Raw genomic sequence first — 27362 nt, forward strand, 5'->3', positions numbered from 1 at the left:
GTTTCACAGTGTGGATATACATCTATGCTGCACAAGGTGCAGAGCGTGCACTGATATCTTTCAGGAGGAGTTCAGGACTAAAAGAAGATATTTCCAGATGTTCATTTTTAAATGTATCCTCTAATCTTTTCTTTTTGACTTTAGGTGCACGTTAAAGTCAAAGTGAGAAGCTGTTACCACATATAAAAAAAATAAGAATTCCATGAACACTACAGAGCTTCAGAATGGTACAATCCCCAAGAGTAAAGAGAAGATACGATAAAAGATTTTCAAGATCCTTTTCTCGTTTCAGTATTTCACACTTCATCATTTTCTCTCCCTACAACCTTACTCTGGCATCACTATAATCACAGGGAATATTAATTATAGAGAGTGATCCATGATCTCTTTCCCAAATACTTCAAGCATCCTTCATGCTAATGAGTATCACGAACAAGCACTTGTCTTGAGAACTTGGAAGGGATGAGAAGATGTCTTATGGCAGATTAAGTAAAGAAACTCATTTGGGATTATAACAAGTACTGTTGCATTGAACCCGGTTTTAAGAGACTCCAGACAGGAAGTAAAATGATTCAGCCAACTACGAGTTCAATGGGGAGAACATTGTAACTAGGCTGTGATTACACGGAGTTTATTCACTTGGTGTAGTGAGCAGGAAAATCCAAGGAAGGAATTGTTAGTATTTCTCTAATATACAACAGAGAATGGTTCACAGAAGTTTACTATGATTGTGCCAAAATCTGTTCTGTGTGCACCCCTCCAAGGCCCAAGCTTGCTGGCTAATGAAAATTTGCCCCAAGCTATAAGGAGCCACTTGGATGAGTTTGCCCCTATTCCCCTTAGGTCAAAAGTGCCAAGTCCTCCTCTGTTTACTCTTGTCTTCAAAAAATGCATCGATGGAAAGGAACTTTCTGCTATGTGCATCCCATGGAGCTCTACTAGCAGCAATAAAGGACATCAGGTTGCAAAAACTCCTTGTTGTGCAAGAGTGTCTCGGGCTGCAACAATTGTGGTAAAAAAGGTACGACTAGTCACAAGTGGTGCCTACCAAATCAGCCTACCCTATGCCTATATTCACTTTTCTTCAAAGTACCACAAAATAAAAACAAAAAATGATTCAATTGTTTCCAATAAAAAATATAACTTTGTTATTGGTAATGTTTTTTTAATTTACTTTTTCGATAAAGCAGATATAACTGAATGACACTTTGTCATCTGTTGTTGCATTTTATTAAAAATCTTCTCATCAATGAGGAATATAGTATACACTGCTGTTAAAAATCCAGGTTTTGGAGATGGAACTGGAACTGGGTCAAGGTGAAGGAATTTATGAACAGTTCCAAGTATCAGTCACTTTTGACCCAAAACCTTAAGGCGCCTTCTAGTATGCTGATTCATGTATCCTTTCAACATGACAATGACCCCAAGCATATATCCAAATCAACAAAAGAATGGCTTCACTAGAATAAAATTAAAGTTTTGGAATGGCCCAGCCAGAATCCCGACGTAAATCCAATAGAAAATCTGTAGGGAGACCTGAAGAGGGCTGTGCACAAGAGATGCCTTGCAATCTGACAGATTTGGAGCTTTTGCAAGGAAGAGTGACCAAATATTGCCAATCCAAGATCCGCATGTAAGGAACTTACCGGTCCTGCGAGCCCGCGGCATCCCTGGGGATCCCAGCTGCAGAGGGAGACGCCACTGCAGCAGGCAGCATGTCTCTCTCTGCAGGCGGAGGGATCTGTCCTGGCCAAACTACTGTTCGGCCAGGCAGCATCCCTTGCATCTCTATGGACGTGGTTACAGAAACTCCTGTTCTCAGCACAGGTGGTGCAAGGTCATTGGTCACTCTGGCCATTTAAGAAGAACCTGTCCTGACCACCATTGCCCGCTATAAGCCTCTGTGAACACAGTGTGCTTGGGTGCGTCCTTGTGTTGGTTTATGCTAATCCTGTTGTCATTTCCATAGTGACCTGGTCTGAAACCTGACTCTTGCCTGAACTCTGCCTGCCCTGACCTCGGATTGTTAGTGACCATTCTTATCTGCTGCCTGCCCTGACCACGGATTGTTCCTGACCTGCCGTTGCCTTACCCTCCTGTACTATGCTTATCGGACTTAACCCTTGTCGTGTTTTATGACAATAATAAAACGTGATAAAAGGATATCTGGAGTTGGTTGTGAGGCGCATTACACCGCCATTCTAATACTCTGACCCAAGAAGACTGAATGCTGGAATTAAATAAAAAGGAGCTTCAATAAAGTATTATTACAAGGGTGTGCACACTTATGCAACCAGCTTATCGTACATTTGATATTTTTTTCCCAACAGATATATTTGTTTTTCTATTGAGTTGTACAGATTAGAGGTCATAATAAAGGTGGGAAAAATGTGAAAATGATTTATTGTGGTGTCATTTCTTTATATCATAAAACCAGGGGTGTGCACACTTTTTATATACATTGTATATGGTCCCCAGCAATGGCTCTATAAAGTGTGAATAGATTTAGGAAGGATTCCTTGATGGTGACCACCATGGTAATTGTAAATTCCATTGGATGCCAATGTCAGAAGGACTTCCTCTGAAAACTTTGGACCCCGGTCAAGAAACACAGACAGGAATATGCCATGACAAGAATAAAAGTTGTAATTTTACCAAACAAACATCATTAGTTCTATATACTCTAGAATAGAATTCCATTTTTTTGTTTAAGAAACAATTCTTATTTCTTGTCAGCATTTCTATCCCAATCCCATCGATCAATACAGATGCAGCAATGTATAAAGACACGTTGTTGTTGTTGTTGGATAAACATTGATCGGATTTTCTTGCAATCAGTTGTGTCTTGAGTCGTTGTGAGCTCGGGACTCGGAATGTGAAGAGTTAAATCCCTAATGGAATAATTTGTTTTCTGACAGCTTGCAAGCAAACTTCCAAGACTGGCTGCATAGCAACAGCACGATCGAACCTGGCCCACACCGCCGACTCTCTCCCATTACCTCAGTCGTTAATAAGGTAATTCCATCCAACGCAGTATTAACCCCTTGATTGAACAGATATGGTTGCCCAAACACCTCTTTATTATTTATGGCGGACCACTGCATATTTCTAGATGTTGTCCAATGTGTGGCGAAAGCATGACAGCTACACAAAAATCATTTTATAATTTTTTAAACATTTTTAGGAGTTGATCCCTAATTGTTAATCCAATCCAGGGCTTGAAATCCCTTTTCCCCATATGAATCAAAAGTTACCCAAACAATATTTTTAGGGGTAGACCATCATATACTTCCAGAAATGTAGATTGTAAATTGTAAATATGACAGCAACACAAAAATATTTTTCTTTTTTTAGCCATACCTTTTTTAGAATGTTAAAGTCTGTTCTAGGAGCCGGGTTTACCCAATTCCTTCTTTATATAATAAGGTTAACCACTGGATATTTTCAGAAAATAAAAAAAGTATTACAGCTACAAAAAAAATGTTTTGGAAACTTTTCTCTAATTTATGGGAATGTTATAGCCCAATTGTGGACCAAATCCATAGGGGTTGGCTGAATCACCCAGGTTCTCCCATGATAGTCTATCATCTCCAGTCTTGGAGAGCTTGAATAAATCAGGACTAATGGTATGTGCTGTAAATATGTTCTACATTCATTTAAAAATAATTTTCTGCTTTTTTAATATGTTTTAGAGTTTATTCCTAATTTCTCAATGTTTAAACCCATTCTAGGACCTATTCTGACCTTCCCCTTAAAATTTTTCACCCTACCCTATTGTGAATCCATAATTACCCAAATACCTTTTTATTTTACAAGTAGATCATTGCTTACTTCTAAAACAATGTCTGCCATGAGCTTTAGGTATGACAGCTACACACAATATTTTATTAACATTTTTACAATTTTTTTAAATGTTGGGTATTAATATTATTATTCAACCCAAAAGACTAAGGACATCTCATGGGAAAGGATACAACAACCTTATACAGAATGTTAGTATTGCAGCTGGAGGGAATTTTTTTGAATTATAAAAGAAAAATGAAAATAAAAAACAGAAATGTTGAAAATTTAGAATGTAGGAATTGAAAAAGAAACAAAAGCCAACCTTCAAATTTGAAACAATTTTCACAGTTTCAGATGGCCATTTGGAAATCTAAGTTTCAGTTTTTTTTCTTTAGTTTCTATATTTTTTTTCGGAAATCATAGTTTGATTTTCAAAATGGAAAAAAGTCTTTAGTCCTGCTGTTGCCTGAGCACTCTTCTCACCCTTCTCAGTGCCACAAGGTCCCTTCCTTTTATCTTAATATCCCAAGCAGAAATGTTATTGAGTGTCAGCCTGATTTCTGAGACCAGCATCCCATCTTGCCATTAAGGAAATTCCTTGGTGTTTATTTATACAGCAGTGAATCTGACATTCAGCAACATTCTCTGGTGGAAATTCAATCACTACTATTTAAAATATATTAACCTTGAAGATTCTCCACCGGGGAATGTTGCTAAATGTCAGCATTACTGTTTCACAAAGAGAAAACGTATTTTTAAAGTTTCACAACTTTTTAAAAAGTTTTATCAAACTACAACATTGAACTTTTCAGGAGTTCATATACTGTATAAACTTGATTATAAACCAAAGCTTTTCCCTGAAAATGCCATTATAAAAATAATCTTAGTTTATATGCGGGTCACACCAGTAGATGTCACTGTGTCCTCATATAATGTGTGTAACAAACCTGTCATAGGAGACAATTCAGTTGTTTCTTGAGGACAAAGCCCCATCTATGGGTGATCAAAAACCATGCACAAAAGATTGTTTAGCAGCCAGTGAGCCATCATAACTATCTCAAAAGTATAAAATACTATAACCCATAAAATACAGACAAAAAATGAATAAAAATAACACCTCATTGATGTATTCACAGTAATTTTACTTTTCCATTGATTTCTTTTGTGAATGTTAGCAGTGGCAACTGAATTTGTGACCTAGGTTTATACTCGAATCAAAGCATTTTCTTGTATTTTCAGGTAAAATGAAATATCTCCATTTATATCCAGATCGGTCTATATATTTAGATTCAAAAATATATGTGTCTAAATTTTTACATTAGTGTCTCCAAAAGAAACATTCTCTAACCATTTACTGCAAGTGAATCTTCCAAATGTGATGTAGGTAAATTAGCACCAGTGAATATTTGATGAAAATCACTAAAGTTAAAAAAATGGCTGTAATTAAATTTAAAGTGATTTCCTCTCTCATGGGAAAAGCACTTCTACATTTTAAATGAATATATATATATATATATATATATATATTGCGAGGGGTTAAGCTCAGGATCACTCAGGATCACTGAGTTGGATGAACCAGACACTTGTCTGGTTCATCCAACTCAGATCACACACTGAAGTTTAAGTGTTAAGCTGACTTGTAGTCAGGTTTATTTGAAGGTTGCAGATAAAATAACAAAATAGCAAAAGAAAAAAACCTTGCCTGTCCGGCACTTACTATACATCTGATGTTCCTGTCTATCAGCTGAAGGGCTTCTTCCTGTCAGCTCCAAACAAAGCTTTCAGCAACCTTTTACTCAGGTTTCCATTCATTCACATAGACCAACTTTCTGTGTCCCTAGGCAGAGAGCTCCGCACAGACCGACTGTCTGCACCTCCAAACAGAGCTCTCCCCCACAGTCCACAGCCTCTCCAAACAGAGCAGCACTGACACAAACCCCTGTCTGTGTCTTTCCAAGTTGAGCTGAGCCTTCACAGACCCCTGTCTGTGTCTCCACAAATAAGGCTACCTGACTGAGCTCCTGGCTCTGTGCTATATCCCCACCTTCAGTTCAGAGGAATCCTGGGCAAATATATCGCCCTTTCACCTCCAATCCTGCCTTGGTGTCACAATATATATATATATATATATATATATATATATATAGCATTTTTTTTCATTGTATCAAAACTATATATACTTTGTTTCTTTTTTATCCCCCCTCACCATTCACCTCTCACATCATCATAGGGGCTCCCTTTATTACCAAGGCTTCCCCTTGGTGGAAGGATTGCATATGGCACCATGGCTGCCACACACAGGCTGCCCTTGGGACTACATTTCCCCATAAACATTAGTGCCCTTAAAGGGACAATTTTATTATACATGACCACACAATACTATACAAGACAGTACCCTATATGCTACACCACTGAGCAGGTAACAACTCATTGCATTGAATTTCCTGCAGGACATAAACATTGTCAACCATTACAAACAGAAGCGGGATTTAATGGCACGGTCACCAGATGATGTCATTATAAATAAGCAGACTAAAGTTTTATTAGCAGACTTTGCGCTCAATAAAAAAGATATATTTTTGCATCGTGCTTGTTTAAACTGTTATCCAGCTTGCTATCAGCGTATGTTCAAGTTCAGCAACTGTGTCATCCCACTGCCTGTGCTGATTTCTGCAGCAATGTTTTCCATCATAATAGATTATTACATATCTATTAAAAGTAACAGCAACGTGACTCATGCCTAGCAGAAAAAAAAGAATAATTGGCTATCTCTGCAGCCCTGCAGATCCAGAAAAACAGAAACTTAAAGTAACAGTGCATGGAAAAAATATTCATGTGTTAGTCTGCTGGGGTAATACATACCATTTCAAAAATATAAAGCTTGGCAAAAAAAAAGAAATTACAAAAGAATTGCGAGTTCAAGCTGCTGGGAAATGATTGAGACAACAGCAGCCACAGAATGACGATCTCAGCACAAGATAGGAGTTTTATTCATCTGGACATTGTGAGCACAATTTCCTGCACTGACGCGTTTTACATAATGAATGCAATACAGAATGTGCAGGATTTAAATTTAAAGTGGTGCACTTCACATATTATAAAGTGCACTAACGCCATATAGGCTGCTCCAAATACTTTTATTGCTGGACTCCCTATTCTGCAAAAACTTAAGATAACAAACCATAAGGATGCATTTTATATTAAACTTATATAGATCATTATAGATATAGATTTATATAGATAACATCTATATTGCAAGCTATGCACATGGTAATAAAGAATTAATAAAAAGTAAAAAAAAAGTTTTTTTTCAGTTATTTAAAACAATCTAAGATGATAAATAAAAGAAAACAGAATGAAGAAGGGGAGGGAAAAAGGGGAAGAAGGTGGGTTTTAAAGAAGAAGAAATAGATGGAATACAGAAGGGCAGAAGAGAAAATGGGAGGAAAGGGATCTGGGCGTATGCATTAGGAAGGGAAGATATTATTAAAAACAGAAATACCCATGGAAAGGATAGAAAAATGGAATACAAGGTAAAAGAGAGAAAAAAGAAAAGGGGCAGAAATGAATAAAAAAGAGAGAGGAAGGGGAGAGAAAGTGGGGAAAAAAGAGAATAAAAGTGGATGGAAAGGAACAGTTAACAAAGTTGCAATGGACTGTTGCCCCTGTAGGTACAAAAAGGAAAATTAAAGAGGAAACCAACTCACCAATAGAATATAGACTAACAATGTAACCAAATTAAAGCACCACTCCCATTACTGCTAAAAAAAAGACAAAAATATTGTTACTCTACATACAGATGCAGTGCCTGGATTTAGATTTGGGCTATGTATAATAAATGAAATACTTTATTATTGCAAACACTATGAAACATTCATATAAAAATCCTAATAGTCAAATACACCCCACACATCTCCTTTAGTACCTGCAAATATTAGTGAACATCCATTCAATGTGAACACAACATTATTTCTTACAATATGTTTTATGGTTACAGTCCGGTATACAAAAGGTATTGTGAGAGCAGTCAAAGCTAGCAGTCAGGATTCCATATCTTTCAAAAATAATACAACTAGAAGAGTGAGGACAATATTCAGAAGAATAGGATTCTTGATACGCCCCCCCATGCATTGATACGTAGAGCAGAATATCCGAGGGATCTTCAGTTGTCTCTTGCAGATGTACTTTTAGGAAGTAAAATTACAAACTTACAAACAAGTTTTAATTGGGCCCCTGCTGGTGGCCAAAAGGGCTGAGCTGTGTGGAATGTTGGGCTATTTGTTGTCATATTTAGTTAGAAATAAAATAAAATATGAATGGATGAAGACACAGATTATAAATGAGAAAAGGAGAGAAAAGGAGGGAGAAGGGAAAAGAAAAGAAAAGAAAAAGATGGGAAAGGGACAGAAAGGAAAAAAAAGAAAAGGAAGAAAAAAGAAAAAAAAGCGAAGAAGTGAAGGAGAAGATGGAGGAAAGACGAGAAAAGAAAACATGTAAGAGGAGAAAAGGAAAAAAGAAGAAAGGAAAGGGGGGAACGAGAACTGAAGAAAATTAAAAGATAGAAGGAAGGGAAGAGAGAAGTGAAGGAAGGGAAGAAGGGGAAAGGAAAGGGAAGTTTGAAATGATGGAAAGAAGAAGAAAGAAAAGTACATTGATGCCGATGAGCTCTGTCTCTGTTTGACGATGGGTTGGTGGGTTCAGCACATTCTACAAGTGAAAATGCTGGATCTGTGCCATCTTCCTTACCTGCCTTGTTAGATTCTGAACACATATCATTGTGTCTATGTTGTCCACAATGTAATAAATCATAAGTAATGTAAATATATGGTGATGGTAATTATTACTCTTTAACATAATGATATTTATTTCCATGGACCTCCTTAGCATCCGGAATATGTTAATTGGCATTGATGGAACCTAGAGGTTAATAATCTTCCATACACCAAGCAGCATGCAGATACCCAGCTTCTTACATTCCTCACACTTTGCTGCTCGGTATAACAGCCTGACAACCTTCAGATGTTATTATAGGCTGGAACTTCATGTTAGAGTTTATTTTGAATTAAACTAAATATGTAATTGCTCAGCACATTCTATGGGTGAATGTTATAGATATAAATTACTGGGCCAAATTAACATTAAAAAACCATGGCGGCTGCCATTACCGACCTCTGCTTTTGAACAATTTATTTGCCTAGCAATCATACTGTATCTCTGACTTTAAAACTAAAATTCTGTTAACATAATATTCAAAAGTCATTGATAGCTCAGAGCTTGCAATCTTTAGAGCAAAGATGTGGATGAGCACCTATAGCAAAGGCCTTGGCCTATCCTCATGATGTGGGTGCTGATCCCATACTGATTATAATGCAGATATGATGACATCAGTGAAAACAGAGGATCAGAAGATAATCTGACCGCAGATAAGGTTAGGTATCAGAAGTTGGCAGAACTAAAAATTAAAAATAAAAATATGGCAATTGTTTATCGTACAAAACACAAAACGTTTAGTAATGGGAATCTACTTTTATTTTGTGTAATCTTATTAATTCTAAATGTTTTAGCCCTACTGACAAATGACTTTCTAATACAATGCTACAGAAATACCAGCACTCACATAAGGTGTGATGTGCTAAAATGAAAAAACTAAAACTTACGCATTTCGCCTGTCATAATCATAATTCTATGACCATAATGAAAGTTTGTAATATGTACACACTGCTGTGCACCACATCATCTAGTGACACCAGTATTGAAAATGTCCCCGGGCCTTTGTGCAAGATCATCCAGGATCCCATCCAGTGTCTTAGCACGGAGACCAGGTTTTGGGAGGCACTGCCGCAGACAGGCTGTCACAAGATCCCCCAATGAGATATCACGGAACAAAAAACAGTCTCATCTCTTTTTAATATATATGAGGCATATTACAATTTAAACTGACAGTTTGCCTGAGAGATTGGCTGGCTTTTTGGCATCAACCCTATACATTACCTTATAGAAACAACAAAAGATTTCCCAGAATAATTTCCTATAATCTGCATCTGAATCGACGTGTGACTGACAATTAATAAAGTGCTGCCAGTGTAGTTTACCCTGAAGGTGATCTGCATTCTGCTGGGAATATGTACCCCATACATTATTAATGTGCTCAGCCATAATATCGTGTTCATACATATGTAACATAGAAAATGCATGAAAAATAGAAACACTCTCTTCACATCTCCATTTTAGAAAACAAAAGCGTTAGCACCATGGTACATGGGAAATCTCATGAAAGTAACACCTTTGAAAATAAGTTGCGTTAATGTTAAACTTGAAGAGCAGGGTTGGTATAGGGTCGTCTATTAGTAGATGAAGCCGGAAACATAACCTATCCATAACAGGCAAATGTGCTTACATTAGAGTGGGTCAAAGTGGATTTGCTGGCTATTCGCCTGAAATGACTTCAATGTTTGGGATGATTTGGTAGCCAAAAGAGTTTATATAGGATATGGTGCCATTTGGTGGCCATTTGCAGCCTGTCATGTTCCCACTGGCTGGATTGGCTGAGCCATATGGTATACCTGTCATGGACTGGTTTAACCCAAGGCTCAGCCAATCTAGCCAAAGAACAAGGACAACATACAATATTCCCATCAATGCCTTTGCACCAAATATGATTCTTGAACAATGCTGATGTTGGGCTTTATTTCCTTTGAACAGAATAACCAATGAATGTTTAGGTCAAAATTGTCACAGACCTAAACCTGAACACCAAACTTAGTCTACATAAGTTCCATTAGGGTTTCCCAAATGGAGAGATTTATCATCCCTATTGCTGGCTCTATTCCTTCTCCTCCCAAGTCTGACAACTCATTATTCCTCTGCTCCTTCACTCTCCTGGTTTCTCTGTCTGTACTCCAACACCTTTCTCTACTGCTACTTTCTGGTGACATCTCATCCAACCCTTCTCCCCCACACAGCCTCCCTCTTCTATACACCTTTAGCAAGATACTCCCTTCTCCTAACCTCATCCCCATTCACCCTACTCATAAGTTCTTACCCCCCTTTCTCTGGCAGTCTATGGAATGCCAGATCTGTTTGCAATAAATAAACATTTGTACACAACCTTCTTCTTTCTAAATCCCTGAAATTTCTGTCTCTCACTAAAAATTGGCTTTCCTTTTTTGACTTTGCTGCTGCCCTCTCTTATGGAGGCCTGCACTTCACACATACCCCCAGACCTGGCAACAAAGTAGGGGGTGGTGTGGGTCTCATTCTCTCACCTAACTGTACATACAGAGTCCTTTCTACCCTCTCTCATTTTTTACTTCTTTTGAAGTCCACTCTGTCCGTCTTTTCAGCCCCCTACCCCTCATTGTTGCTGTTGTTCACCACCCCCCTGACCCAGTATCACAATTTTTGGATAACTTTGCCTCTTGGCTCCCACACATTCTTTCCTATGACCTGCCCACCCTCATCCTCAGTGACTTTAATGTTTCAGTGGATGAGCCCAACCTTCCCACCTCAGCCAAACTGCTCTCCATTACCTCCCCATTTGGACACAGAACATAAACGGCCCCACACACATCGCCGGACACACTTTAGACCTGATATTTATATACCAAACTCTGCAACCTCGCCCTCGTTGACAAATTTCCCCTTTGTGATCACAATCTTATCACCTTCAACCTATCGAACTCTTGCCCCCTTTGCCACATCCCAGACCTGGTCAATGGAAGAGAGATATTCATAACCTTGACCACAACCTATTCTCAAACTGCCTTATGTCCCTAAACCCACCCTCTCTAAAATCACATCTCCAAATAAAGCTGCCACTGCAATCACGCTCTTTCTCTGGCTCTGGATAAAGTTGCCCCTGCCACCTTCCGCTACTCCCGTCCTGCTAACCCCGTCCCTGGCACAACAATCACACCAAACAGGTACAAAAGACTGTTCATGCAGCTGAGCGCAAGTGGAGAAAATCTGGCCTCAGCACTGACTTCATGGACTACAAAGCCAGACTATATCACTTTAACAATTTCTCCGCTGTCATTTTCTCTCAAGTTTCCAACCGATGCAGCCTCTTCTCAACAACTGAATCCCTCCTAAACCCCACACCTGCTCCCCCCACAACAGCCTTCTCCGCCCAAGACATTGCCACCTACTTTAGAGATTAAATTGACAAAATCTGACATGGGGTCTCTGCTCCCAGGGCCACTCCAACCATATCCACCCCTTCCACCTGTAAATCCCCACTGGCCATCCTCAGCCCTGTTACTGTGGCTGAACTCTCCTCTTTTCTCCCATCATCTCCATTTACCACCTGTCTGCTTGACCCAATTCCTTCCCTTCTACTCTGTGCCCATTCCTCCACCCTGGCCCTCACCCTAACCCAAATATTTAACCTCTCCCTTTCTACTGGTATCTACTCCTCCACTTTCAAACATGCCATAATTCTCCCTATCCTGAAGAAACCCTCACTAGACCCCTCGCTACCTTCTAGCTACCATCCTATCTCCCTTCTCCCATATGTTTCCAAACTTCTTGATCACCTTATCTACAAAAGACTCACCAATTACCTGAGCACTAACTCTCTCCTTGAGCCTCTCCAGTCTGGTTTTCGAGCTGCCCATTCTATCAGAGGAGCCCTTATTGTCAGTGTGAGTCCCACGGCTCTGCTCATCAATGAATGCATCCTGTAATTTCTTTTGAACTTCTGATGGGTCCGCGAAATTTCACCAAATCGCCATCGGAAGTTTGAGGAAATTTTTGCGAGACTGGCAGAGGCCTTCTCACTCATCCCTACCTACAACTGACTTCCTCACTCATAACCTCATCACGCATGACTCCAAGACTTTTCTAGGGCTGCTCCAACTCTCTGGAATGGTCTTCCTTATCCTATTCGGCTTGCTCCTACTTTCTGCTCATTTAAAAGAGCACTCAAAACCCATTTTTTCAAACTTGCCTACCCATCTTCCTCTATCTTTTGAAACCCTCACTAATTCCCACCATATCTCCCCTTCCATTGCGTGTAATTCCACCACCTCTTAGATTGGAAGCTCTTTGGGGCAGGGTCCTCTCCTCCTGTGTCACCGTCTGTATTCGTCTGTCATTTGCAACCCCTATTTAATGTACAGCGTTGCGTAATATTTTGGTGCTATATAAATACTGTCAACCTGTGACAAGGTGCAGAGGTCAAGGCAAGCGGCAGATGAACAGGTTCAAGGCACAGGTCATGGCAGGCAGCAGACAATGTAGTCAAAGTCAAACGCAGGTCAGGGATCTGAAAAGACATGATGTGGCAGCGTGTACAGAGAAAATTTCAGGTAATAAGCCTGGGGATCCATCAACCAGAACTTAGGATCAGGCAGGTATTATTAAGACTAGCAGCAAATAGCAGGATCAGGAACTACTCTGTCTATTGGCTGCTGAGCATACTCTGTAATCCTCTTCAGCTGTGCACAGTCTCACGGTAAGAGCAGGGGATGCTAGCAAAAGGCACATGTTTGCATATGGGGCATTCTTCCCACTGATAAGCAATCTAAGAAGTATTCTTTCCACTGACCACTGTTTAAGGGACATTCTTCTCACAAAACACCAATGCAAGGAGCATTCTTCCTAATGACCACCAACATAAGGAACAGTCTTCCCACTGACCACCAATATAAGGGGCATTTTCTCTAAATGACCTCTGTTGAATTAGCTATAGTTAGACTTAAGAAAATGTTATTAGGGTTCCTTAGGGGAAAAAACATTAAAAAGGCTGCCAGGAGCATTGTTTTAATTAAAGGAAAGGTCCAGGAACTTGACTGAATTGGAGGAGAAAACCTCACCCCTTTCTTCACACGATTCTTTGCCACTAAATATTGCAATAGTCTTCTCTCAGACCAATAATCTAAGGGACATTCCTCTACAGGCTGCAAATAAAATGAGTATTCTCCCTACTGACCATTAAGGGACATTCTTCCTAATGACCACCAATTTAAGGAACCTCATCACTTTCAACCTATCAAACCCTTGCCCTCCCTTGCCCCATCCCAGACTTGGTCAATGGCAGAGAGATATCCGTAACCTTGACCACAACCTTTTGTCTGTCATTTACAATCCCTATTTAATGTACAGCGCTGCGTAATATGTTGGCGCTATATAAATCCTGTTTAATAATAATAATAATAATAATTCTTCAACTGACCTCCAATGTAATATATATTATTTATTCTGACCAACAGAGTGAAGGCCCTATGCCTTCACCAAACCCTGGTCTTAGTGCAGACCCCAGTGTGGGGATGGTTGGAACACGTCAAAATGGGAGCAGCAAGTGTATAATATGACCCAGGTCTGTACATCTGCTGTGCTCATTATGAGTTATTTACACCTTTTCAATGCTTAGTTCCCAAGGAACTATGCACAGAAAAGATGTGAACCTCTACTAATGGGCACAGAAGATGTACATGTGTGGGTCAGTGCTGGAATGGTAAGAGCCCATAATGGGCACAACAGCTATGCAGGCCCAAAAAGCCAGCATGAAGATGGTGAGAACCCTTTATAATGGCAAGTAACATCTTACCAAAGTTCAAATTGGTAAGTGCAATGATCGGAAGGACTGAATCTTGTACACATGTGTGCAGTAGTTTGTGATTTGATTAAAATATCAGATCAAATATCAGATCATTCTACCATTTTGGATTTTTCTCAGTGACAACAGTCAGAGGGACAAATACATGGATGAGTTTCCACACAGCTATAAGACAGAGTCTAACCAAAAGGGAACCTGAAATAACACATTTACACAAAAGAAAGTTTTGCTCCCCTTAATTGGAGAGTAGCTTGAGATGCCTCCAAAGCCAAAGATTGTTTTAGCTAGGGAAAGGTTAAAACTCTTGTGAGATTTTTTGTCTTGCTCTTCGTTCATTTGGCATCTGGAGCTCCCCATTCAGCAGGGAGCATGAGCTTTTTCTAAATGTAAAGCTTTAGGTCAGCAAAAGGTATGTCGGACCTCTACAAAGAGACCTCAGCATCAACACAGAGAGCAAGGGTCATTCTCCCGGAGGGTGACGGCATTTCTACTCAAGCTGTGGTTCTCTTTTGTTTTGATGCACCCTAATCTGAAAGTTCAGCTGCACAGTACAGCATAGAAATCATAGAATAGAAATATTGCTCTATATATACCAGTCAATTTAAGGAAAGAGGAAAAAAAATAATTCCTCCCACGTGCCGTCCTTGTGATGGAAATGTAATAAACTCGCGGGCGTTAGACGGACCATTATTAAAACTTCAGAGGAAGGTTGAGTAATGCAATTGGCACTAGATGAACTCCCTTTGACGAGTTAATTATTGAACGTGTTTGATTATTCGTATTAAATATGCCATCTTCTACTTGTCACGGGGAACAATGAGGGGGTAGTGGGATCCAAATGACAGCATTAACTGTGTCGCCCCACTTCTGCCTGGAATCTCATTAATATGACGGATCTGCCGTCAGTCGCTAGCGTGCAACGGAAGGCGGTTGACATACCAATTTCTACGAAGAGCTTCATGTTTCCAAACTCTGGTTCATGCACTGATCACTGCACCGGATTCTAAATAAGTACTGACTGTCTGTCAGAGAACCCACCATTGCATGTTTGTTTAAAGTAAAATGACTCCAGGGGAGCTGTACACATTGCAATTTAAGAAAAAGCCTCCATTGCTTCTGTTCTGTAGGTAGGTAGGTGGGTCGTGCCAACATACTTGTACAAAACTGGAACTAAGAACGTTATTCAAAAATGGTGCCAGAACAGTGGGGTGCTCGATTTTTATTTTTCAATGCAGGTAATAAACTTCTGGAAACCTATATTGGGAGGAACAAAACTGAGAGTTCTGAAAACTTCTGATAACTTAACTTTATTTTTAAGGACACAGTAGAATTCAATATTTTTTAGCTGTGGATAAAAGTGCCAACACTTTCAAATTTATTGGGCTACCCAAGTGCAGTGAAGAACTGTGTCATGTGATTCCCATCTGCCTCATTACCTCACCTATAAAAGGAAGTGACTGGTAACAGGAAGTGGCCTAAACAAGGAGTTCCCTTAGGCTTTGTTCCCAGGTTTCCAGTGATTCCTGTCTGCGTCTCCAGTTGCTGATTATCTTGTGAACCGACTCTGGCTTTGACCCTCAGCTATTTCCATATGCCTCCTGTCCTGACCTCTGGCTTGTCTGGCCATGCTCCTGTCTCACGTCTCGGCAGCTCACCTGATTCCAATCTAGTAGCATTCACCTGTCTCTGCATGCACAGGGACCACAACCTGGCAACTGCTTAGATTCTGCGCCTTGGCACCGTGACATGTGGATCACCCAGGTTCTCCCATGATGGTCTAGCTTCCCCAGTCTTGGAGAGCTTTAATCCCCCTAGTGGTTATCCTGAGTCTGGATTTAACCTGCAAATAGTGGTAATCCCAAAACACACTCGGGGTAGCTTTACCCTAAAGAAAACCCCAGTTACCTTTCTCTGTCGCTGTCCCCTGCTGGTCCCCGTAGATCCTGGGGATAGGTCCTGCTCCTCAGATCTCCAGTCGCGAAGTGCAGAGACAATCTACGGGCTTTCCCGGTGACTTGCGGTACTTGCGTCCGTTCGGCCAAGTCTTGGCGGCGGGAAATAATTTTGTATTGGATTTATTACAAAATAGCTGTATTGAATTCAATACAAAGAAATCTTCATATATTATGTATATATAATTATGTTACAGTTTGTTTACATGTTTAACTATTATTTTATTTATTTTTTGCACGGAATTCTGGATGGAATTAGAACGCTATGGGGGTTATTAAATCAGGCCAAATGCCCTTTGTGGGCATCATGCCACTGAGGCTATTTACTTAGCAAGGTCAATGATATTTTATGATGAGCAGTTCATTTTTATTTGTCTACTTTTTGCAAATAAATTCAGGTCAGGTGATCTGTGGGTGCGGATATCACAATATCTCAGTTTATAAATGATCCCTATTCCTTCCAAATCCCGAAATAATCTCCTCCACAAACCCTCTCTCCTTCCTTCTCACTCTCAGGCTTTCTTCTGAAGCCACGGGAACACTTTTTAATAAAAGGAAAGCGCAAGCTTGCGATTTTATTAAATGGCGCTGAATACTGAATGTCACCTTTGGGTAGGATGATGGTAATAACAGGAGAAGCAAAGTCCATTACGACGGAGGAATTACATCTGCAGGACTTCGGTGCAGGAAATACATTTAGAGGGGCTCAAAATTAAATTAATATTATTATTATATTCAGATTAAGTTTTGCGGCAATAGAAGTTTTGGACTAATGGGTTACACAGTGAAAAAAATGTCCAGAATTAGCTGGAGGAGACAAGATGTTAGGATCAAATTGGCCCCAAAATTGATTCTTAAAGCAATCATGTTGATTAGTATATTTCATTTAACTTTGGAATTGAACTTTCAAAAACTCCACTTTGTAGCTGTGCAGCTGCAGGACCACGCATGCCTTGTAAATTCCTGTGTACAATAATTCCCACACTAAAAAAACTTTTTAATATCTCCAATATTTTTTTACAATTTTGCTCAAAGGTAATTACAACTTTTCTATTTTGTGATGTAGATACAAATTTTAGAGCCCATCTATAGTTCTCAACGCGTTTCGCACCTTCCTCTGCTTCCTCAGTACATTTGATAGGAGAACTTTATTATCACAGCTATACACACTTATATTAACTCTGCTAGACACATCCTATACACAATACAGTAAAAATATATACTTTTTGAATTTGCAGTTACATAATGCTTTATATCTTTACATATGTAAGAGAAAGCAAAACTTTCCATTGGTCTATGGAGTGAATATTCAAGCAGGAGAAAAACATGTTTTGAATCCTAGAAATCTCTCTGTTGGTTCATCCAGTGAGAAATTCCTGTGAATGCACAATGAGGTCTTGTAACTGTTCAAATTCCTATGATTCCATGGCTTGCTGCATTAAAAATACAAATTCTATAATGCAAGGACAGTAGGGTGGAGTTTACCTTTTTTTTCTAATTTGGGTGTCATGTGGTCACAATCGTTTGAAGTTCCCGGTGGCTGAATTCAGAGGATGAGATGAAATGAGCTGTAGTGTAATGTGCAAGAAAGCCCCCCACTTTGCCTTAGTTATACATTGCTATTCACTAGTCAACATGATTGCTATTAGAATTTGTTTTGTTTCATTTTGGGTACGTGTTAGTTCCAACAAATTATTATTAACTTGTAATGATTAGTTTTAATTAATTCATTGTAATTAATTATTAATAACTTGTATTTATATAGTGCCGAAACCCCGCCAGTCCAAAGTCATATCACTAACTGACCCTCAGGGGGGCTCATAATGTAATGTCCCTACCATAGTTATATATACAGTCTAAAGCCATGCTTTGAGGGGAAGCCAATTCACCTAACTTCAGGTTTGGGGATGCAGGCAGAAACCGGATTGCCCGGGGAAAAACCCATGCAAACACATTAAGATTATACAAACTCTTAGCAGATGGCCAAGATTCAAATTATTACCCCAGTGCTGCAAAGGTAAAAGTGCTAACCACCGTGCAAACTTTGCTGCATAGACTTCCTTGCAATAGATTGAATATAAAAAAACCTTCTGCAGGAATTCCAAGTATGACCATCTCTAAAGAGCCCTGGGATTGTGGAGTTTTTGGTTGATGGTACTGTTAAACCTGAAAATTCTACACCAATAGGCACAGCATGTTCAGGGTTATGTTTGGGGAGAAGCTATGGTTAAAACAAGGGTTTTTAGTAATGTGGTATCTCTTGACCCCAATTGGAAGATGTGTGGCTTGCTAAAACATGGTGTTTCAGAAACATTTGTTTCCATATAATAGTTTTTATGTTTTTTTTAACCATTTTTAACCAATCCACCAACCTCTCCCATGCACTTTATGTCTACATGAACATGCTCCAGCTTATTCTACACGACAATGTTCTGGACCAGTCTACTGATAGTGATAATGTCAGTGACATATAGGTTGGCGTGGTCAATACCAGGCTCAGTTAAGGGGCATGGTAGGGTGCCGAAGCCTATGAAGGACAGCAAGTGACATACCTATGGACTTGTAAAGAGCTGCGTAATATGTCGGTGCTATATATATACTGAGTAATGATAATAAATAAGACATCCTTCCTTTTCCTCTGGATAAACTTTGTCTATAGGGGTTTATTTCCCTAGTGGTTGAACTTTTTGGACTTGATGGCAACACTCATTCCATTGTTGGGACTCAAATGAAACTAAAAGGCAAACAATAAGGAAAATAATGAGATACCTGTTCACAAGTTTGCATAGAGGCAGAACCCTTACAGCACCCACCTCTGCCCCCGAAGAGAGACTTGAGAATAAAGCGAGCATGCATGTAGGAGCATGTGTCCTCCTGACTCGGCATTCACCCAGAAGGAGCAGTGTCCTAATAGAGCAGTAAATAAGCTTGTGGTGGTCAGACTCCTCCTGCGTATCTTAATCCGTCCAAGCAATAAATCTCTCTCTATTGGCTCTTAGCCACCCTCTGGCAGCAATACTTCAATTTTTTGACCCCACTTTACCCTGCACCTTAACCCTGATTGGCCAGACCCTACATAAATCTGTACTTCAACATGGCTGCTTTTGCCTCCTGGAGGGTTCCTCCAGAGGTTGCTGGGAGTTCCTTGAGCAATGAGCAGTTTTCACCTCTAAGGTCAGTATAAGTGACACCAATGATCTTTTTGGCTATCTGTAAGGGTGACATTCTTCCTAATGACCAGCAATGTAAGAGGAATTCTTCCCACTGACCACCACACTAATAAACTGTGAGCTGTGGATATAATAATTATAGAAGGGGTTCCCTAAGACCTGAAATATATTTAAAGGGTTCCCCCATGATAAAAAAAGGTTGAGAACCAAAACTGTAGAGCTTCAGATAGACAATGCCATTCTGTTCTATGGAGGGGGAAGGAGGATGTACAAGCACGCAGCATGCAGCTGTTGTCCCCTCCAGAGTAATACTCAGAGGTCGTTCTTCATCAGATTTTCATTATTCCAAGGCAGACAGATGAACAACATTAGGAACCACTATACACGTCAGATTTTTGCCTGGGACAAGCATGCCCATTGGTCTTGGGTTACAATCATCTGACACCAGGGGTGTAGTGGGGCGGGCACGAGTGGGAATGCCATGCCCTCACATTTTTTGGGAATGGGCAAGCGTGCTCACTCCTATTTTCCAAAGAATCCTTTGGTGGCCCGTGGCTCTGGCACAGGAGAAGGACCCCACTGGGGGGGCCCACCGGCCAGAGCCTCGGACCATGTCTACCGTATGGAATTGCAGGCTCAGGGCTGCGGGCCATTCTCTCTGAATACAACCTGCCCAATCTCCCATTGCAGGCTCAGACCTGAGATGGGAGAGTGGGCAGGTTTTATGACGTCACTCTGGGGGACACAGGCAGGAATGTAGTGGGGTGGGCACGTTTACATAGCAATGGACAGTACCGTACCTCCATTTTTTACAACTACACCCCTTTCTGACACACGTGCGTAGCTTAAGCTCTATTGGTCAGGGTCCTTTCCACCCCCTGTGTCATTGCTTTTATTTGTCCAGTATGCAGTTTTGTCATACTGTAGAGCACTACGTCTTATGTTGGTGCTTTATAAATAAAAGTTTATAAAAATAATGATAATAATGCAATGATAATTATACATAATCATATTTAAACACTTATTTACATACAGCATAGTTTATAGGTGTGCACAGAGCCATGTTGATGCCCCAGGCAAGATACCCCCTTCTGAGGAAGGATGACATCTCAGCATCCAAAATATTGAACCAGATGCCTAAGTTTGACATTATCATTACTAACTAATAACTAACACTAATTACTAGCACTCTGTAGCGCCCCCTAACTGGCACTGGCTGATCTCTTGGCATGTAAGTAAGTGCAATTAGAAGCGGGGGAAGTCTGCAGAGCTCGGTGACCATTGCCACTGCAATAGTAAATTATTATTAAACAGTATTTATATAGCGCCAACATATTATGCAGTGCTGTACATTAAATAAGGGTTGCAAATGACAGACAGATACAGACCGTAACACTGGATAAGGAGAGGACCCTGCCTAGAATAAAGTAACCCTCTCAGTCTCCCCATCCCGGCCCTGGCTGGGTCCCCTACCAATATCCCTATAAATGGCTTTGGATGGAAAGAGCTGAAAATTTGGCTCCGTAGAAGGGACCTAAACCTAAAAGCCACAAAATCATAATATTTAAAAGTAGAAATTTATTATATCTAAAAGTATTTGTTGCAAGTCCGCCAAAATAAATCGAAATAAGTGAAATGTTGTTATTGAGCTTTTTCTTGTAAGGTCAGAGCGAATGTCTCCAGAACCCTGCAATAATATCACGTGACGCAGCCTGGAGTAAGACAACAATATGCGAACATCAATAAAATCCAGGAGCAGTGCGAGCTCCCATTCCTAACACTGCAGTGCTACAAATGCTCCAACACTCCAAGCCCTGCATCCATGTCCCTTCTCCAGACCTGAATGACTCAGTTTGATTTAAGAGCATGATTTCAATACGCCCAACCCCTTCAAACCCCAATTGGCCCAGTGAAATATATAAATATTTATCAGGATTGCTGCATTCAGGCGATTGGCTATAATGCATTTTTCCCTCTCCTCTATAATGTGGTCTCCTCCTCTCTACACAACCTGCTTGCTTTGCTTTGCTTTGTCTAGTGATACAGAGCAGGCTTCAGCAATTCCCTGAGTGCATTGCTACATTAAAAAGAAAAAAAAAATTGCTCTGGATTTTGCATCAGTATTATTATTCTTCATTTATTTATTTTTTATTGTGGATTTCCACCCTTTCCAAAGTTATGGATGCTTGTGACTGAATTCATTCATCGGAAGACGCTCCTGGCGGTGCAGAAAAAAGAGAAATTCTGATGCATGATTGTGTATTCAGATCACATCCATTGAGTTAAAGAGGAGAATTACTGACACTGGTCTCTTATTTGACAAACGCCGCTTCATCGCCAATGCTACCGCTAACTTGAAATTTCTTGAACTGATAGGGATGCTGGTCACCTATCCTGTTGCAGTGTGAAAGATTCTGGTAAGTATTAAACCTGCTACAATGTATCCAATGATTTCCAGGATCTGTTTGGCATTTATAGGAATGCGGTGATCTGTTTGGCATTCTTGGGAAAAAAATTTTTTAATGCATGGTGGTGCTTAATTAACGAGACACCGGAAAGCACCAATCCGGTGCGGTAAAGGTTTCGCCAAACGGGTGCTAACGGGTTGCCATCATTTTTAACCGACTCATTAATAAAAAAGTACAAGGTTACTATCAATGCCGAGCTGATGTTTTATTATGTTCTGCCGCCTTTGTCGTCTGAGTAATATGTTTTCGCAAGCTTTCAAAGTCGCTGTGTTGGATTACCTAGCGCCGCAGTGTATAGGTAACAGGTAAAAAGGTAAAAAAGGTACCGGATGTCTATCAGCTAAGTAGCCAAGTGCAAAGCTTTTTTCTTGTTTTGCAGATTCCACCGCACTGTTTTGCTACAGCGCTGTGATTATTGATGGGAATCACGTACGGACTAATGCAATATGGCCGGTGGGGTATGACAGGGTCGCAGGATTGATTTATATTTTTTGTAACGTTCTGATATTTTTGACCTATTGATTATTTTTTGATACCTATGTGATCTTGTGATGTATACATCTGGTGTAATGGATTATGGTCATCTCGGACCTTTAAGGAAAGGGGGGTGACCACTTTTTATTACATATTAACATATATTCATCTGTTTTTGGTTAAAGTGTAAAGGCAAATTTAGTTGTGTGCAGTGTTAAAAAATGCAGAAGGGTATAAAGTTTTCTAAACCATTCTTTTACATTGTATATAGTGTATTATATTATTAATATTATTAATAATATTATTTTTTTATTATTATTAATATTAATAAACAGGATTTATATAGCGCCAACATATTACGCAGCGCTGTACATTAAATAGGGGTTGGAAATGACAGACAGTGACACAGGAGGAGGAGAGGACCCTGCCCTGAAGAGCTTACAATCTAGAAGGTGGGGGATGTATCACACAATATATATATATATATATATACACAATTTATTTGTAGATTGGTTATGCTTTATGTTTTGCTAATCCACTGCTGTTTTCTCTTGTCCATCCATACATGCAGCATTTGTACAACGAAAAGATGACTGGTTCTCTTTTCTTACAGTATATCCTAACTCAACAATAAAAATCATTATTATAGTGTAATAATAAATAACACATAATACAGTTTACTAATCATTAGATGTGGTGGCTACAGCTTTCTTTTTCTTTTATTTTCCCCTAGGGTGACAACGTTTACCTATTGTACTGTTTTTTAATAAACCGTTGTCACCCCAGGCTTTTCTCCTGATTTGTACTACAGACGGCTTTCTAACTCTTTATACATATTACATAAAGGAAACATTCATTTCAGTTCAGAGAAGATAGCGGAGAGAGCTGTTTACATGCTTTGAGATATCAGTTCATTGCAAGGACACAAGATCTCTATTGGGATCAACAGGTGTTTTCTGTATTGCCGAAAATGTTCATAGCCTTAAAAAAGGAAACTGATGCAGCCGTTGCATCTGAGGACTGAGAGCTGAAGTAGGTTACAGTTTGTTCTTGAGCTGAGATTTGGGTTAAAGAAGCATAGAAAGTATTTTCAGCATTCTGGAAAATGGATAAGACTGGCAGCAAGGATATTAAAGGTCCATTCTTGTACAAAAAAACAAATTATTGTCATTGTGGTTGGATTGATCCGAGGACTAAATGAATAATTTGTATCTATTTCTCAGCTATGATGAATCCCCTTTAAGCATGATGTAAAAATGGCGTCCATCAGCTGCAAATATTGTGGCACGTTTGGCGGTTTGATGCTTCATAAAATGATGGATCCATTAATTTTAATGAACCATTGACCTGTCTGTGGTCATGTTTAGAATACCCCAAGGTGGCAAAAGATGAAGAGTTCAGAGGTCATTGCGACCTGCGTAGACAGGTAGACTCAACACCTGAGTCTGTCACTCACTGGTAAATATTCAATTAGCGGGCATTGATTTCCATGCCCCAATATTGCCCCTTGTTACAAACTTGGCGCTGTGGGTCTCTAGCTAAGGAATAAATGTGAATCCAGAGCTGGTTCAGTCCTGATTGATTATTCAATGACCATTCTGTAGCACAATCCCACAATGGCTGCGTTCCATCTTCCATGTTATGTCCATTGGTATATTTGTAGTGGGAAAAATATTAGCGCTGATGCCGTTTCAAACTGCTATGGAAAGTATAGGCAGGTGGTGCAAAATCCAAAATCAAGTTACCGAATGAAATATATATTGTGGAACACAGTGATCCAGGTCTCATACACAGCTATGCCTGTAGGAGGCGCTTCAGTGCCAGGAGAAAAGGAGCACCAAGTTGGGAAAACAAGTGTATTTATTGTATCACAGAAATTGAAAAGGACAAGCCAAGGCTACCAAAACTAGACTGCTGAAGCAAGCTTTTTATTATTTTCGGAACTTTAAAGTGAACCTGTGACAAGGCTATAGACATTCAAATATTTGCAGATTCTGAACAAGCAGCCAATAAGAGCAAGCACTCACTGACCTATGTACTATAGATGCAGACACTGTGGAGTAATTCTTCATTAAACTTTACAGCTGGAACAATTTCACTTTCAGCAGCTCAGCTTTATTTGCTCTAGCCTTCCAGCAGAGAAATTCAGATTTCTAATGCAAAAAAAAAAAGCATACTAGGTATGGCAAGAGATAGGGAAACTGGTGCTATAGACTTTAAGGATTAGTTGCTTTGCACCGCCTGCAGCTACATAGATCAGTGATCGTTTATTATAAAACTCACTTGTTTTATTTTACCAAATCAGAAATGGGCTTTAAAACAAACTCTCACTGACCTATGTAGGTGCAGGCACTATAATGTAATGAATCCTTAAGTTTCATATTAATGGCATCATGATCACCTGGTATGCCAGTTGCCAATTGGCAATTGTTAAATGTCTATGACTATGCCATAAGTTAGTTTCAACCATGCAACCTTTTCCTTCCTCCAAAACCCGATAAAAGGAACCCTTTGGAATCACTGACCTGTGTTGGTGAATTCTAACAGTTTCCAGAAGAAATCACAGTTCTGCGTGCAGTTATGAGTTAAAAAATTGGCATGGCGGTCCAATATAAGCGAGCCATCAGGCAGATTCAGGCTGTGCTTTAGAAGCTCTGGTGATTACAAGGGTTAATCTGAGCATGATGGTGAACTCCTCTGAGTGATTGATTGCTAGTTCTTCCTTTTGCTGGATTGTTCCCAATTGTTGCCAAGTGAATGGTGGCAGATTCTTACCATTGTGGCAGTTTGATTGAGGGTGAGATCTCTTAGCCACTCAATGCAGTTGATAGGAGTACATGCTGTTCACTTTGCAATGTCACTATTCACTGAGCTAGGTAATTAGGGTGAAGCTGCATTCCTAATCTTGTGTAAAGGATATATATATATATATTTATATTTATATATTTATTTGGGGACGATTGACTGAATGCAGCTTCACTTTATTTATTTATTGATCATCCATTTTGTAAAATAAACAGCCACCACGCTTTAGCAAATCAACCTCGTTCAGTCGTTCTTGGTAAAGGTAGCTAAAATGAATCTCATATTCAGCAATTCACGGTAAAATGTGAAGTGTCCAAAGACATTAGTTAACGGTCATCTGATTTGGCCGTGTTCTGAAATTATCTAATGTATGTGGGTCACCAGCGGACAAGGCAGGAGAGGATTGTTAGGCAGAGCAGCACATTTTATTAACATGTTTTTATTGGCTTTGTATTCTATAGGGCAGTGGTGGAGGTGGTTGTAGCGCGTCCAATGGCTCCTCCATAGGAACATATTTAGGGATTTGGCTCCAGCCACCTCCACAGTCCAATCTTTATAGCTGCCTCCACCGGCTGGGAGTCCATGTCTTTAATGGAACCTGATCTTGTAGATAGAAGCATCCAATTGCAGCTCATATCAGCTTCCTCTGAGACAAACACAATGGAGGTCCACATAACTGGCCAATCCCAAGGGTTGAGTTATTCTGAGGTTTGTGTTGCCACCAATTTTCTCTTAATTATGAAAGCTGCCCAAGGAAATTTAAGGTGGATCCAAACCCAACCACCAAATCGGCAGCTTTCATAAAATAATGGTTGGTGATCTTGCCAAGAAGTCCTTGTCCAGAGATTTACAACTTACTGTCCTTGTCTTCTGACTGATCGTCTGCAGTCCTATGGAACAAATTGCTGTGCCATTGTGTGTTGTGCAGGAATGGTCCACCCTTGTCACTATCAGGAAACCGGGAAGTATTGTGTGGTGGATGTTTGGAAGCTTGTGCATGGAGCCAGTAAGTAGCTGGATAAGATCAGTTGCACTGGGGTAGAAAAAAGGATGAATAAAAGATGGAAAAAATGTTAGATGTAAGCAGAACGTGACCAGTCTGTAGTCCATGGCCACCTCCATCACAGCATTATCCTCAATCATGGCCATGATCTCCTAAGGTCTTGACTGGTAGATGCAATTGTATATAATGGACCTTGTCCACCAATACTAGCAGCTGCTGGGGGGCAAATGCCTAATATTAACCTATGCGGGATGTTGTGGAGATTCAACAGAAACCTCCATTGCTGGCTTATGAGGATATAATAGAGATTGATCTGAAATATCCAAATGATCTTTCTGATATTAATAACAATAGACCATTTCTGCACAATAGGCAACATTCCATAACCTTGTATTCTCTATCAAAGGGGGGCAACGAGACAATGCATGGGAACAATTAGGAGATGGAGAGGTGTCACCCTTCATCAGGAAATATTGAGTATGATATGGAGGGTAAAAGTTATATGAAGAAATTAATAAAATATGAAAAATTTTGGGCTCCCTTTATACGTACAACAGGGAATCAGACATTCCTTGGTGGGAATATTTCAGGTCTATGTGTTTCAATGGCAGTAATGGATTCCCACCGGGCAATGTCAGGTTCCCTGTTTTATAAATATATAAATACAGCCCTATGAGTTGCATCCTATTTGTATAATAGAAGAAAAATCAAGAATTGCCTGAACAAGGATCTGCATAGCAGGAAATATGACTTTGCAGATATAAAGGGATTGAAAATGATTTATGATGATACTGATAAGTTACAAGATTGTTATGATTGGCTTTGCGTCAGTTTGAATAAATCCTTGCGTTGTGTTGATATTGTTGTTGTTTTACAAATTTATAGTCGGATAAAGGAAAGGGGACAATATGACATTTATCCGGCTAAATCACAGTGCAGAGAGAAATAGGAGAAGCACAGAAATCTCTGATTTGTACAGAACCGGCATCAAATAATGGGAAGGGACACCCATGGCACCTATATGATGTATCTTTGTCATGTCACCCATGGCACCTATATGATGGATCTTGCCATGTCACCCATGGCACCCATACGATGGATCTTGTCATGTCACCCATGGCACCCATATGATGGATCTTGTCATGTCAC

General features: G+C 39.8%; 1 protein-coding gene across 4 annotated transcripts in view; it reads left to right on the top strand.

The window, feature by feature from the left end:
* The first annotated feature begins 21446 nt into the window (after positions 1–21446).
* ADCYAP1R1 (ADCYAP receptor type I) overlaps positions 21447–27362 on the top strand; it is a 117879-nt gene continuing 111963 nt past the window's right edge. For 2 of the 4 annotated variants that reach the window (XM_072412985.1, XM_072412986.1), the window contains exon 1: positions 21449–21880. The gene's annotated coding sequence lies outside the window, so the exon portion shown is untranslated. Of the gene's footprint in view, positions 21881–27362 lie in introns of all 4 variants that reach the window. The other 2 variants (XM_072412984.1, XM_072412987.1) reach the window with 2 other exon arrangements.

The sequence above is a fragment of the Pyxicephalus adspersus genome, chromosome 5 (assembly GCF_032062135.1).
Source record: "Pyxicephalus adspersus chromosome 5, UCB_Pads_2.0, whole genome shotgun sequence".
In the NCBI taxonomy this organism is placed as follows: domain Eukaryota; kingdom Metazoa; phylum Chordata; class Amphibia; order Anura; family Pyxicephalidae; genus Pyxicephalus; species Pyxicephalus adspersus.